Source organism: Bombus pyrosoma, linkage group LG18 (genome assembly GCF_014825855.1).
Source record: "Bombus pyrosoma isolate SC7728 linkage group LG18, ASM1482585v1, whole genome shotgun sequence".
Taxonomy (NCBI): domain Eukaryota; kingdom Metazoa; phylum Arthropoda; class Insecta; order Hymenoptera; family Apidae; genus Bombus; species Bombus pyrosoma.
In genome coordinates, this window is record NC_057787.1 from 2,919,880 (window position 1) to 2,935,390 (window position 15,511).

The 15,511-nt window shown below is 31.0% G+C and overlaps 1 protein-coding gene, 1 long non-coding RNA gene and 1 pseudogene across 4 annotated transcripts in view; 1 reads left to right on the forward strand and 2 right to left on the reverse strand.

The window, feature by feature from the left end:
• The window catches only part of LOC122577337, a 345,413-nt gene that overhangs the window by 31,998 nt on the left and 297,904 nt on the right, over nt 1-15,511 (forward strand). The window lies entirely within an intron of this gene.
• On the reverse strand, nt 2,997-4,600 carry LOC122577272 (annotated as a pseudogene).
• LOC122577339 lies at nt 8,301-10,834 on the reverse strand. 3 transcript variants are annotated; one of them, XR_006320217.1, is made up of 4 exons: nt 10,128-10,834; nt 9,644-10,034; nt 8,703-9,019; nt 8,301-8,410 (listed from the first exon to the last, which is right to left on the reverse strand). It is a non-coding gene; the product is annotated as an uncharacterized LOC122577339 (long non-coding RNA). The 3 variants fall into 3 exon arrangements; XR_006320216.1 differs by lacking the exon at nt 8,301-8,410 and having other exon boundaries at nt 8,433-8,889; nt 8,950-9,019; XR_006320215.1 differs by lacking the exon at nt 8,301-8,410 and having other exon boundaries at nt 8,433-9,019.

The window sequence follows — 15,511 nt, forward strand, 5'->3', positions numbered from 1 at the left end:
CATTTTTTAGAAATAGTGAATCAGTTATTAGAACAAAGTGATTATTTAACATACATTTTTAAATTTCGCGCCACGACACTGTTCATTGTCGTAACTCTATAAAATTACAGGTTCGGAATTTTTGGCACAGTGCTTCTGCATTAAACACAAAGCTACACGCTGTTGCTCGAATACGAATTGCAGAGGACATTGAAAATGTGAGAATAGCAATGCAACAAGATCAACGTTGTTCAACCAGGAGACATGCAAGCGCTTTACTTTCAAGTCGAAGTCTTCGTAGAATTTTACACAAGAAGCCTAACTTTCATCCATACAACATAGTTGTTGTCCAACAACTAAATTTTTCTCAAGAGTTACTTGAAATTTTGACTGTAGAGAGTGCGCTGAACTTCCTGCTTATGTCAGACCAGGCTCATTTTGTATTATCTGGCTGTGTCCATAAATAAAATTCTCCTGAAAATCTTCATGAAGTTCAGGTTTTCACACCCAGAAAATTACTGTATGACATGGAGCAGCATTGTTTGGTATCGTTGTCTCTTCTTTGAGGACAGGCTATGCTGTTACGATGATATAAAACCGCTAATTCTGCTTAATTCTTTGGAACCACAATTGCATCGACTTGAACACCCTATGGTCCTGTTAGGGTAGTAGGTCGTCCAAAAAATTTCTTTCGTTTTATAAGGAAATAATGGATGCACAACATTTTCTGTTTTATATTATTTTATCGAATTACGTATGATCCATTTTGTTCTAGCAAAATAAAGATCACAACGTTCGACAGATTAGGTTTCATGTTTGTATAAAGATACATTGTTGTAAAAGACGTGTCTGTAAAAGGAAGACACTTTCCTGACAACCTAATACAACTTTGCACACCACAATGGCAGTGTGTTGAATGTTTGTACGTGGAATGTTTTCTGGACATTCGGTTTCATGGTACGACGATATTTCTTATTTCTCTTGATCGGCAAATTTTGTTTATTGCGATTAGTGGTAGTTACCTCAAAAACCAAAAAATAAAGTGTGTGGTCCTCCATTTGCCAATATTTCAGAATTGAAAGAAAAGATAAAATTGCAGCAATTCCATAACGAAATGATCCAAAGGGTAGTTGGAAATCTTTGAAATAAAGTGGAATAATATTTGTGGGAGTAGTGGGACACATTTCACTGGAGCCTTTTTCAAAAAATAAAATGGCATCTTTGTGTTAACATAAAAGCTTAATAAGAAATTGAAATCTTGAAACTCTTTCAAAATTTCATTTGAAAAATAGTCAGATTCCTGTGCCCTAGCATTTATAATCTGTAAAGTAAATTTGTTCTCAACTTACAATTTAAATTACCTAAAAAATAAAAGCTCTAACATATGAAAGAAATAGTTTTGTTTATTTTGTTATATTTTTTTCAAACAATTAAGTTTAAGGCATTTAAAAAGCTAATTAAATAAATAGAAAATATATTATATATAAATTATTAGAAAGAGATTATATCATAATAGTTTTCAAATCTTGTCCCATTATATCTAATGGCTTAAAGATTAGACGGAAATGCCACTAAAATCTTCCATGCAATGTCCATTTTCACTGAGACTGTTGAGAAATTGTAATAGAAATTCAATAATTATGTGGACTAAAATAATAAATTCACACATGCTTCTTAAAATAAATAATTAAAAATTTGATTCATTGATTTTTGCCATTAATGAAATTTATTTAAATAATAATAGAAAATTATAGTACTTATACGAATAATTAATCTGTTAAATTTGTATATATTTACAGATTGCATGTAATATGAACAAATATACAAAATATTTGCATCTATTTATTCATAGAATTTCTTCATAAATAAATAATTATACTTACGCACATTGCAAAAGCTCCTAAACCTCTTTAAAGAATGTAAGATGTTTCGTTTAAAAAATTGTCTAAATCTTTCAAATCTAATACAGATAAACGATATAAAAGTATTTATTTATTTTTTATTATTTTCTTTCATATTTTTAGTGAATTAAAAAAATTGATATTAAGTAGTGATTCGATTTTTAGTATATTTAAAATTTAAGTAATTAAAGGCTGTATCATTTTCTCCTTTTTTCAAAATATTGTACTGTAGTTATGCTAGTTACTTTCTTATGAAATGATTTTTCAATTTTATTTCTTTTATGCATTTTTTGTTCACGAAACAGGAATTTTTATTTTTATTTTGTCTTTATCTTGTCTTTATTTCCCTTCTATCTTTGTGAAATTTAGTTTATGCTTTTAGCAAAGTAATTCAAAATGAACAATGGAAGTTATAATATACAATAATTGCTAATATTACAATGAAAAGCAGATTTTCTTATATTAACTACCTTTTCAAGTATTGTTTAAGAACCCTAATGTTATTGCCATTAATAATCAAAGCAAATACATAAACTACCCTTTTTGTTTCATTAGAATATTTTGTGAAAACAATTATATATGTATGTGGTTCAGCTATGTTGTAATTTAATTATCTAAAATGCTTGCTTCATAATTAAATCAGATAAATTAGATCATAATGAACGTATCAAAGGTACCAACTCAATCACTGCACATAGAACATTATTTACTGTCATCTCCAACCATTATCTAAATAAACCACCTCAATTACACATTTTTGAAATTATAAAAAATCGCAACAATTATTGTGAATTAAAATATTGAGTTATAAATAGAATGGAAATTTTTATGCATTTATGCAAAATATGAGTCTCAAACTCTTAAAATTGCGATCTTTGAATTTTTTTTACTTCAATCTTGCTTTTGTTTCAATTGGAAAAGGAACTTCTAATAATTTGGGAAAACCATAATATATCGTACAATTTCATATTTTTCTTGCATTCTAGAAAATTCGTTATACAAAAGATAGAAATATGATTTGTGATAAAACGACTGAAGGGTCGTAGAAGAGTTAAAGTTGTAAAAATGCACTGAATGCAAATAGTATGCAAAAATATAGAATAATTGTAGCAACTTCTAAAACAATAAAACATCCTGAAAAATTTTGAGTTTTCTATCTGGACTATTTTTGCAGTCTGTGTTACACCTGAATCGTTCCCAGGCAAGCCAGCCCATGGGTGGTGTTTTTACCAGACCATTTTCAAGGACCAATGTCAAATCTGCCACTGACACAATCAAACACCATATCCATAACTTAACATATCCAAAATTTCCAATAATTAACATATCAGGATCATTGCAATGGCCAGGACCAGCATTTGGTACAATTGCATCTTGATTATTTCCATAATAATCTATTATGGTCTCTAAACTATTCCACGAATCTTGTGTATCATCCAAATTTCTTCATAGATTACAATGTTCTGTTATAGCAGTGAAATTTGGCTGCATGCCAGAATCAGTTTGATAAACTGGCCAACTGCAAGAATATACCATTGGTCGACCAGTTTGGTTTAAATAGAATCCAAATTCAGGATATCGTCTATCCATTTCTGAAGGATGTGAATAACATCCATCTAACTTTATATGATCAACATCCCATGATGCAAAAGTAAGAGCATCAGTTTCTAAGTACCCGAATATTCCAGGATATTCAGCACACGTGTAGTTAGCAAAATCCTCATAAATGCCAAACTTAAGACCTTTTGAATGAATATAATTTGCATGATTTTTCATACCATACGGGAATCTTTGCCCATCTGGGCACTAGCTGACCATTAACACTTCTATCTTTCTCCAGCCAGCATTCATCAACATTGATATATTCATATCCAACTTCTGCATAGCCTTCTGCTACAACGATGTCTGCCATTGTACGAAAGAGCCGATCACTGATACAATTATCTGAGTTTTCTATGATCTTCCCTTATATATTTTATACCTAAAGTTTTTTTTTTATTTAATAATTTTAATTCATAATTTGTCCAATTTGGACATTTGCTGAATTTTTTTAGCTGTTTGATTATCGTGTGGGTGGCTACCTCCAGCGGGGTACCATCTTCGTGTTTGTTAGGTTATATCCTTTGTGAATACCTAAAGTGATTCGAGAAATCAGTGTATGCAAGAAAAGATCGTAGGATTCTATCCTAGAAAAAGGTATAATTTTGCTTTTTGCAACTGAATCTATGAAAAAAATGGAGTGATAGATAAAACAATGCAAAATTTTTCTCTACAATTGTTCCTTAACACTAGAACTACCGATAGTTAACACGAAGCTATTTCTGCCAAAACCAATGAAAATGACTGATCTTTAAAAAATACCTAATAATAGAATATTTTTATATTTATTGATTTATTACTTTCTTACAGAAGCAATTCCATCTTATGTAGTACAGTTTTGCTATTATTAATGCAGCTGGGACCATCATCCCTAAACGAGAGTTGACACATTTATAAAAATGTAGAACCAGTCGTTTTGACTGCTGTGGTATTTCTAGCGTTAACATCTAGCGATCTAGCAATCGATCTGGAATTTTCCTGATAACTGATATCATCATATCGAATGATACGCGGTAAATTTGAAAAACGTGTGGCAAGTTGTAGAAAACGGGGAAACTGGTTAATTGGGGTTCGATAAACAGATTACAGGACTCCTGTACCAGTTGACAAGTACCAGTCATTTTTACTGCTATTGGTACAAGTAGCCTTGATATAAAATTATTTTCGGTTTGAGTACATAAAAAACAAAATAAAATTCATTATATTATTGTTTTAGTTATCGTTGCGAAAGTCATTACATCATTGCGGAAGAAAATATAACATAAAGTAGGAATTTTAAAATAAAATTGTAAAACTAGTCAATTTGACTGGTGCAGTAGTTCCAGTGCTAACAGATATTGGACATTGGATGAAGAATATAGAATTTTCAAGTGTTAAATGTAAAATGCAGTTATAGGTTATGGCAATCAGGGTGGAAGATATAGGTTAGGAATATGGAAATAAGGTTACAGAAGATATAGGTTACTAGTGTTAACTTCAGCTAGGATCGAGTTTTAGTCCCTTTCGATTATTTTAGTCGAATCATCTCGTCAATAAAATATCTGAAATAAAATGGTTATTACGATGTTTAGAGGTTGAAGTAAACCTCTGCTTAAGTTCAATTTTCTTAATTACATTTACAAAAGTATGAAAAAGCATTAAAAAGAGCAGCAAGGTACGAGGAGAGAACCCTAGAACCGAAAAAGGAGCTGGTAAAAGAGTGCATAAAGGAAAGAGAGAGAAACTGGGGAAATGGCCAGGAAGGGAAAAGAGCAAGAAAGAGAAAGAAGAGACTAGAAGAGGTGAAAAATGGAGGGACACAGAGGGAAGCAGGAGAAGAGCAAGAAAGTTGGACAGGAGACCAAATTATAGAAGAAAGAAGGAAGAGAGAAACAGAAGAGAGGAGGAAAAGGATAAGGGAATCCAAATATAACATACATTATAGAAAAATCGCCAAAGAAGAGTTACCAAAATACTTGGAAGAGAGGATGAAGTGGAAGGACTGGAAAATTATAGCCAGATTCAGGTGTGGAAACGAGACCAAAGCGAGGGAACACTGGAAAGAGGAGGGAGAAAAAACTATGCAGACTATGTGGAAAGGAAGAAGAGGATCTGAGACATGTAATAGAAGAATGCAAAATAACGGGAGGACCAAAAGACATGGAAAAAACACTGAATGAGACTGGAGAAGGACTAATGGAATTAAAAGCAATAATAGAAAAGAGAAGGGCAAGGGCAATACAAGACGGGGAGGAAGGACAAGAACCTAGCACAGCAAGGAGGCAAAAGACCAAAGTGACAATAATGTGTAGTCATAAGTTGCAATAGTTTGTAGTCATTAGTTTTAGAGTGCAATACAATAAATGTAAGAAATGTAAATCGAAAGTTCGTCCAAAGCCGAAAGGCACGGACTAAAATAAATAATAATAATACAAAAGTATGAATTTTCATAAAAATTCGCAGTCTCGTAGAAACGTAAACCCGGCTGAATAACATCGATATGCAAATGAGGTCATTCCTTATGAAAACATAAGAAGGAAATATAGAATTTTCGTTTTCAGTAAAATCAAGTTTGAAAATGCATCAAGTACATATACTTGAACATTGTTAATTGCGGATTGGACGGGTGTAAATAATCGACAGAAAGTTATACATGTGAAAATGAGTCAAAAATGAAAAATAAAATTTCTTCGGAAGACGCATTGCTTGTGAGATAAATAAATTTTCAAATTTATCATATTCGTGTACTAGGACAATTTTTAATAAAATTTGTTCAAACTCCAATTTCGTGGAAATGAAGCCATTTTCGCAGATAGAATAACTTCTTGCTAATTGTTTATTCATACCCAGTCTATAATTAGCCAAGTTCAAGTATACTTGACAAATTTTCAGACTCGCTTGCTTGGAAACTAAACCGCGGACGAAAAATTAGTATTTAATATTCTCTTACTATCTTTTCACGTGAAACCATCACATGATAGTCTGTAAAAATTATTCGACCGAATGCTGTGTACCGAACAAGATACAAACAGTTCCCATACTATTGAACTTTAAAACAACTGGTTTCAAGGTGATCGAACGATAAATCGTAAGCGCGAGAATGCGATTAGGTCACATTGGCATTAGGGTAATCCGTCGAAGACAGCCCTTGGACCTTAAGGGGGTGTCCTGAATTAGAATGTTCTAAAACAGCGTCTTGTTATGATTTTTTTTTACAAAGGAAAGAAAGAAATGAAGTTGTTGAATTTTGAGCTATGGTTTTATATACATTTATCGAATACAAAAAAATTTTTTTTAAAGTAAAAAGAATATTATAACGGATTTCTAAGCCTATTTCATGGGCTGCAGCTTTCAATCGGCATGAAAAATCCACCTCGTAATTTTTTACTGAAACGAAAAACCAAAAAAGAATTAAATTATTATATATATTTCTTCTCGATGAACTAAAAAAGTTCGTCAAAAAGTTTATTTAAATATTGTTATAGCACCTTAAAGTTTATTTTTTCTTTTTATAAAATACACTTTTTTTTCAAACCCGCCAAAAATTTTTAGTTTCGCATTATTTTCTGCCTTTTTTTTAGTTCATCGAGAAGAAAAATATTTAATCCTTTTTTGGTTTTTCGTTTCGGTCAAGAATTACGAGGTGGATTTTTCGCGCCGATTGAAAACTGCAGCCCATGAAATAGCCTTAGAAATCTGATATAATTTTATTTGTACTTTAAAAAAAATTTGTTTCTATTCGTGAAATATATATAAAACCACACCCCAAAATTCAACAACTTCATTTCTTTCTTTCCTTTCTTCAAAAAATCACAAAAAGACGCTGTTTTATAACATTCTAATTCAGGACACCCCCTTAACCAACTGATGAACCAACTGCGATAAAATCAGATACAAAATTAAGTGAAATGGCGTCGACGATGAAACGATGCCGAAAAGAGGACAGTCGTCTGAAGGAGGACGAGCGAGAACGAAGCTGTAAAGTAGAAAAGAGATGACTAGACGAAGCACGTCAGAACATGGGCAACGACGAATCAAGAAGGAGAGGGAGACTCTTGTAGATTGACGATTCTAATATTGTCCTAGGCACTGGCCGGTGGCTCGCGACAAGCCGGTCGCAGTGAACTAATAGTCTCGGCGCCATCGACATCAAGAACATCGTTGTCGTTCGTCTTCATGAAAATTCTGCTGAAAATCATGCGAGTGACCGCGAAAATCTCAGCTGATTGGATCTGAACAGTGACACACGAGGATACTAAGTGAGCCGATCCAAGTGCCTCGAAGCTCTTCTTGGTGTACGAGAGAGAGAATAATCGGTAAGCGTGGTACGAGAGATGTTTTGGTGCTGTTAATAAATTGTCAACTTGTGGTTCCATGATGATTACATTCTGTCATTCTGATGCCAGTTGAGGATAAATTTTTATGTTGAGATAAGAAATTTTGAGAAGAGTGCATTCTTAATGGATGGTCTCTTTGGAGCTGTTTGGTGATGAATAAATTGGTAAATGATAAGCGTGCAGTATATATGATGTGATCTTGAAGAGATGTCACATTAATTTGTATATTATAAAAGAAATAATTATAGTATACAAGATATATTGGTTTAGAAGTAATTGGAATGCAATCACTTTCAGCTTTGCTGTGATAAAATGTGGAAACAATTTTGAAAATGAGAAAATTATAGTTACCTGTTTCAGTATTCTCATGAAGGCAATATTTAATTGTAAAATTTAAGATACATTAAAAAAAGTTTGTAGTTGTAAATACATAGTTGATCAAAGAATCAGTGTTTCTTAATTGAATCATTATTTCAATTCATTCTTTCAATAGAGCACTTTCATTTTGTTCTACTTCAACAATGAACACTTGAGTGATAGATGGGCATTGACTGTGTAGATCAATGTAAATTATTTAACGTTTAGAAAATCGTTTTAACAATAAAGTCCTCTTATCTATAAATTTTAAATAATTAAAAATACACTTATGATTTAATTAACATCAATTCTTAAGGAATATTTATGAAATTATTTTTTAATATAATAGATTGATTCTCTCATTAATTATAAATATTATAATATAAGGAGCAGAAATATTTGAATTCAATTTAGAGTAACTTGGGAGTAACAGAATTATTTTTGCTTTGCTTAGACATTTTATCCAAATATTTGGAGAAAGCTTGGTATACGATAAAAATGATATTATAGTAAGATATAAATAGTTGGGAATACTACTGTAAGTATGTACTTGAGTCGGTGTTGAATTAAAACAGCAGTGCCAATTCGTCGGATGTTTGTCATTTCTCTTTCTTCAGACTGCGGAAGACACTTGCATGCCACTTGACTCACTTACAAACTATTTATATCATTTCAAATATTCGGGAAAGCTGTTCACACTGTTACAATTATTTCGGCTAATCTATATCAAATGTTTCCTAAAAATAATATTTACATCGTTAAATAAAAAATTCATTTTATATTTTCCAATTACTTACCCCCGCTTTTTTTCTAAGTCGAATAATCGTTCATTTTATCTTTTGGAATTATCTTTTTTTCATAGTGTATCTGGGTAAAAATTTGGCAAAAATTATTCCATATTGGAAAATTACAAAATTTATCGTTGTAAAGTGTTTTATAATATTATCTATCAAATATCCCACATTATTCTTTATAATATTAAAATATATTACATAAAATAGAATCTTTTTGTAATTCTACATGAGAAACCTTCTGGTTAAATAATTATTATATATTCAGCTATTTTTTCTCACTTTTTATATTTATACATTTATCTAGAATTTTTCATATTGATTATTTAATTCCAATTTGGTAATATAAGTAATTCCATAGTTGTTCCTTCTAGTTTTCTATAAAGTGGTAACTCTGAATAAATTATGGCATCAATAAATATAAAATAGTCTTGCAACTTTGAATGAAAAATCTAATATGACGTCTTAGTATTAATAGGCGTTTTTATTTTATTAAATGATGAATCTAAATAATCAATTCTACCTTCAACAAATTGTATTACAATATTGTTATATGTATATGACTATTTCAATTATATATATATATATATATATAATTATATTTTATTTATAATTATATATATGACTGAACAATTATAACTTCTACATACATTGCTTAAGGTATTTGTAACGCGACGATATCGCCCAAAGTAAAACTCACCGAGATTCGAAAGCCATATTTTTCACGCCTGACTGACATTCTCTCTTTGGGAAGAATTTCTTGACTATTTTCTACGCGCGCATGCTAACAAACAATTCAGAAATGGAGAGAACAGCAACTTCACAGTATAATATATGCAACAATTTAGACACCGAAATTACCCATATTACATATTTCACATTACTTTTATTTGAAAGTGGTGAAGTTGGAACTGAAATCTTCTTTAAAGAGAATTGTTCTACGAATTTTACACAACCCAATTAATTTTTCAACAGCTTCATAAGAACGGCTATTCCGGAATTAATCAAACTGATTTTTGCAGCAGCTTACTGTAGAGGTTATGTTACAACTTTCAACTTTCAACATCTACACGTCGGTAAAGCTAGACTTTCTAAAAATTGAATCACTTATAGTTAATGTAGCAAATAACGTATCGCCAATATTTCAAATAAATTGCTAGAAAATTAATCTACGCTACAAATACCTGAAGCTGACTTCCTGTTTATTGGGTAGCCATTATGTTCGGCCGAGATCGGAGCGTGTGTCCAACGTTTAAACAATTGCCGATATATTTCAACGTACGTGTCGTGTTGGATATATGCTGTTCGCATATCAATACTTTCTACATGCGTGCGCACCTTCATTTCGCATCTAAATTCGAAGCCGATTGAATGGCATACGGTACAAGAAGAGGAACGCGCGATGGAAGCAGACGAAAGGCATGCGCCACGCGTATCGGCTTCCGTCAGAATTCGCGTGAAATTTGAGATGCGGCGACCAAACGAGCTATTTTAAAACAGACAAATCTCGCTGCGAGCTCATCAGTCGAAGGTCACTCTCGACGAGGAATAAAAAGACAGAAGCGAAAAAGAAACTGCACATAGTCCAGGATGAATTGTGAAAAGAGCTGAAACGAAGTGATGCAAAATGTCCGAATTGCGACTGATGTGGACAAAGAAACAATGAAGCCGTGTAAAAGCTAACTTTTGTCTTCAATTGATCTTGAAATGATCGTACATATAATGCGACTATTTGCGTATTTTATAAATTCACGTCTGTATGTTTTCTTTAATTTCTTGTACTAATACTATTAGGTCGAATATGTTTGTAGATGATGGGAGATTGTAACGAAATAAATTGAAAAGTAAGCTAATTTTAGGCTGCAATTTATTTTTTAAACGATTATACAAACGCACAAATTGCAATAAAGAAAAAATGTAATTAATACTTGTAATAAATGAGAAAAAGTTTGATAAAATTCTACAATGTGTGATCAAAAGAAGATAAAAGAAGATAAAATAAGAAAATAATGATTAACATTTAGAAAGGACGAAGATAAAGTACCAATATATATTTAAATAACAAAAATAAGAACGTTTCAATATAAAAGTAGAAAATAATCGAGATTTATAAAAAAAAAATCAATAATATATTGATGGCATGATATGATAAATATAATCATAGTATAATAAATAATAGAATAACGTATCATTTGCATTACTTCTTTATTCTTCGATGTTTTACGATAAATATGGACGAGAAACGTTTAATAACTCTTTACGCATTTATATGCATTAAATATTGTTCTAAATTTATTTATTTATTTAAATCTATTAGAATATTTTGCATAAACTTGATGAAATCAAAATTAGAACTGATAAGGGACTTTACGCAAGAATTGCTAAAAACATATGCTAGACAAGATGGGTAAAAATTATTTTCTTGTAAATTTTGTAATATTTGAAAGCGAACGGAGAATAAATAAAAAATAAAAAATAAAAAATGAAGAATAAATTAAAAATGAAAAGTGGGGGATAAATAAACTATTACAGTACGAAAAAGTTCATTAAAATTTGTTTGAAAGAAAAAAAGTTTTAGAGTTGTAATTCGGTAGCAATATTTAAAAAATTAATGAAAATAATACTCTAAAGTCATAACAATATGTGTGAAACGTTATGAATATAGGTGATGTTTATCACGATATTCAGAAAGACGGAAATCATTTTCGAAATACAGAAGCATTAAGTAAAATTGGCCACAGTTGCCGACGATATATTTTTAAAGCAATTACCTCATCGGTTGCTCTTCTATTTTGTATCTATCGCTCCTAAACACGAGTTTTACATGAATTATACTTCTAATTCGGAGAACTCATTTTCGAACGAACGAACATTATAAAATATATTTTATAGATATTAATTGTTATTAATTAATTATGATTAATTATTATTAATTGAACTGTTAATTTAATTCGAAAATGAAATATTAACAAGGTCTGTAGTAATTTTCTTTCCCTGTTAATTAAAACGAAATATATTTTTTTCTATTATTGTTATTATTTTTGTGTTAGGTTTTCCTCCATTACAAGCTTAGGTAATATTATAAATATAAATAAGAAACTAATAGCACTTTCGGTTTGGTTCGGGGCGAGGGTAACACGTGGACGGAGAACTCTTTGGAAAAAGTGAAGTGTGAAGGGAAAAAGGAAAAGGAAGCACAAAGTGACACGAAGAAAGGAAAATAAAGTGTGAGCATACGAGGAGAAAGCGAAGAAAAGCGAAAAAGAAGACAAAGACGAGAGAGAAATACAAATAAGAAAAACCAAAAAGAAGAGGTTAGGTAGTCAGAAGTGCGGCAAAAAGTAAAGTAAGGAAACGACAGATGGCGACAAACAGAGGAAGAAACTAATAATATTACAAAAATATATGAGTAGGATCATAAAAATAAAATATTCTGTTCCTTTTAATTTAGTATGACTTGCTCAATGTATGCTGACCGTATTAAAATAGTCAAATAAAAAATATATTTTATAATATTTCACGAACATCAATATTTTATTTAAATTATTTAGTCCTTAAATTGTATGTATTTTATATAATGCATGTGATATATATAGATTTATAGAGATCCATGTATATTATGTGACATTCTAAATGCATCATCTGATTTATTATTTAATTGTATGGTTGTGATTAAAATATAACATAAAGCATCATTATGCGATTGATTCCATTGATAGAGAAAATCATCTGATGTTTTGATGAAAGCTCCGAGTGTACCATTTCATACCTTTTTCTACTATAGCTTAAGTAGGACTACTGGTTAAAGTATGTGGCTTGATACGTCCAATTTACCACTGACGAGCTTTCATCGACCAGACACAGCATCTTACACACACGATTGCAGTTGCAGCGTTGAACCTGATGGTACTGCTCTGACACGATCTCTCATGGAGTCGATTCATATTTTTCTGCTCCTCTTCACTTACTCATATTACGCAGTTACAAAGATGTAATGCCATATTGTGATACAATAATTTCTGTCTTTGCTATAATTTGATTAATTGCTATAATTGATCCCTAGCATCGTAGGTTATTGATTAGGTCTCATATTTAGATATACATATTGCTTATGTAAGATATCGTATTTTATAGTAGAAAGTATAATAAACTAAAGGAATTATAGTATGTATAATATTTCTTATCTCAGATAAGATATCTGATCAGGTTAATTTTGATTGTTAATATATAATGATTAGTTTTATGTGTACATATAACTTATTTAATTAAATGATTATCGATAACTATTGCAGAAGAAATTTACCATAAAATAAAAGTTGTAGCGGACGAAATATGTATAATTACTACAATAGTATTAAAAAACAAAAAGGCAAATTAAATTGAGGAATACAGCCTTTAAATACAGTGAAATTGTTTCATGAATACAACTGCAAAAATTAATTAATTTTATATCTTCCTATTCCAAACGCACCTTCATATGTTCGTTACTGATAAAAAATGATATTTAATTTTCTGGATAAACGGAGCTGGAGATAATCCCCACGATATTACTTTCTTCTAAATTATTTTAAATATTCATATTATAATGTTGAATACACATGATTCCATTAATGTAATTGTTTGTTTATATTTTTATTTATTTGCAGTAATACTTGCACAATTATAAATTAAAAAATTGATAAAATACTTGATCCTTTCGTTATAACATTCCTATAAACATTTTGACATTTAGAAATATGTATAAATATTTTTACGATTGAAAAAATTTATTTTTAATTATTTGATTAGGTGCTGACATAAAGATTTAAAATATTTAAAATATGCTTCGCGTGATCTACAAGTATTAAGGTTACAAGATTACAAGATTAAAGTAAAAAAGGCAACATATATATTGAAAAGAATCCATATAAAAAATCAATATTAAAATATTAAAAATAAATGTAAAATACTTGAAAAATCTATGTATTTTTGGTTTATTTTTATTTTGGTATTTTGGTTTTATTGGTTTTTATTTTTTTATCTTCTTGTGTTGGAATTAACATACAAGCGACACAAAAGATACGATATTGGAGCCATATTAAAATATTAAAAAATACTTGAAAAGACTGTCGCAACTTCCAAGCGTCTCTACGCTCTTTAATTCTTGCTCATCCTCCAACTAAAATTAAAATGGCGACAAGAAATATACCGAAAATGGCATATTACAATATCTAAAATAAATATTTAATAAATTGAAAAAACTTTCATAAAATCCTCAAATCTTTCCAGTAAACTATGCCTTAAACTGTAAATGTTAACAAGAGATAAACCCAAAGAAAGGCATGTTAGCCGCAAGAGTTTAACATTTTCAGCTATTAAAATAACTTTACGGTCAACGTCTGTAAAAAGCAGGATAAACGTAGACGTAATTCCTGGTAGAAATGAAAACCGTGACGGAACACATCGAGACCGTTTACATCGATTTCGCTGAAATATCGACGATCAGATTTTTCTCCCACTTGGTTACTTCGTTTCATGATGCAATGCAGCCGCATTTAAAACAACGACTAAAAGTGTAACGGCCGTATGCTTTTAGGCGTGAGTGCTGATTATCGGTGAAAAGTAACATCTGCTTCTCGTCAAATCCATATTTTTCCCTCTGATAATGCACGGTGGGCGTCTCTTGCCTGTGTCGACAGTCAACGATCCATGCCGCCAAATTGCTAACCCAGTTGTTTCATGATCGAGTTATGCGCGATACGAGTTGTTAGTCGGACAGTGAATCGTGCGGTTAGTGCCGTGGCTTCTTCTTTCTTTTATTTCATCCAAATTGAATTAACGTACAGTGACATCGATGATTCGTATGTACAATTGAAAGGACGTGAGGGCATAGAGTAATTAACGGCAAGTAGGAACAACGCGGCGTTGATCCCATTTAACCTTCGAGGCGTTCGCCTTAAGGCTGGTTCACACGCGGACAGTAGTTTAGTCAAACTACTAGAGAGCTGACAGTAAAGTTGAGTTTAACCCGTTCACTTTAGAGGATTATTGCGAATAAAACGAGAATGAAAACGACTTTTTTTTCATGAATCATCCGCAATGATTATCCGCAATGAAACAGTGTAAATTCGGCTTTACTTGCTACTACTTGGTTAATGTAGTGGCCGCGTCTGAACCAGCCTTTACAACAAGCAGCCTCCATTGCTCGCTGCATATTGCAGACTCGCTTATCCTGATTGACGTCTTACACTTACCGAGCCTCAAATCATTCGAGATTAAGATGCGTCTAATTGTAGTTGCACTGCTATTGTATTGCATACATGTTTCTGCTCCAATATGTTTGTCGATATTTGTTGTTAACTGTTACTCTTGAACTAATGTTTATGGAATTTTAGTTTTACGGAAATCTAGTTTTATAAAACCCATGTAGATATTTTATCTATTAAATATTATAAGAAATGTATTTTATTCTAGAGATTTAATATGCTTTAGTGCATAGGATTAAAAAAAGTGTAATCGAGATTAAATAATTACAATAATCTATTGATAATTAAAAACATGTAATATAAACGTTAAATATTACTGTAAC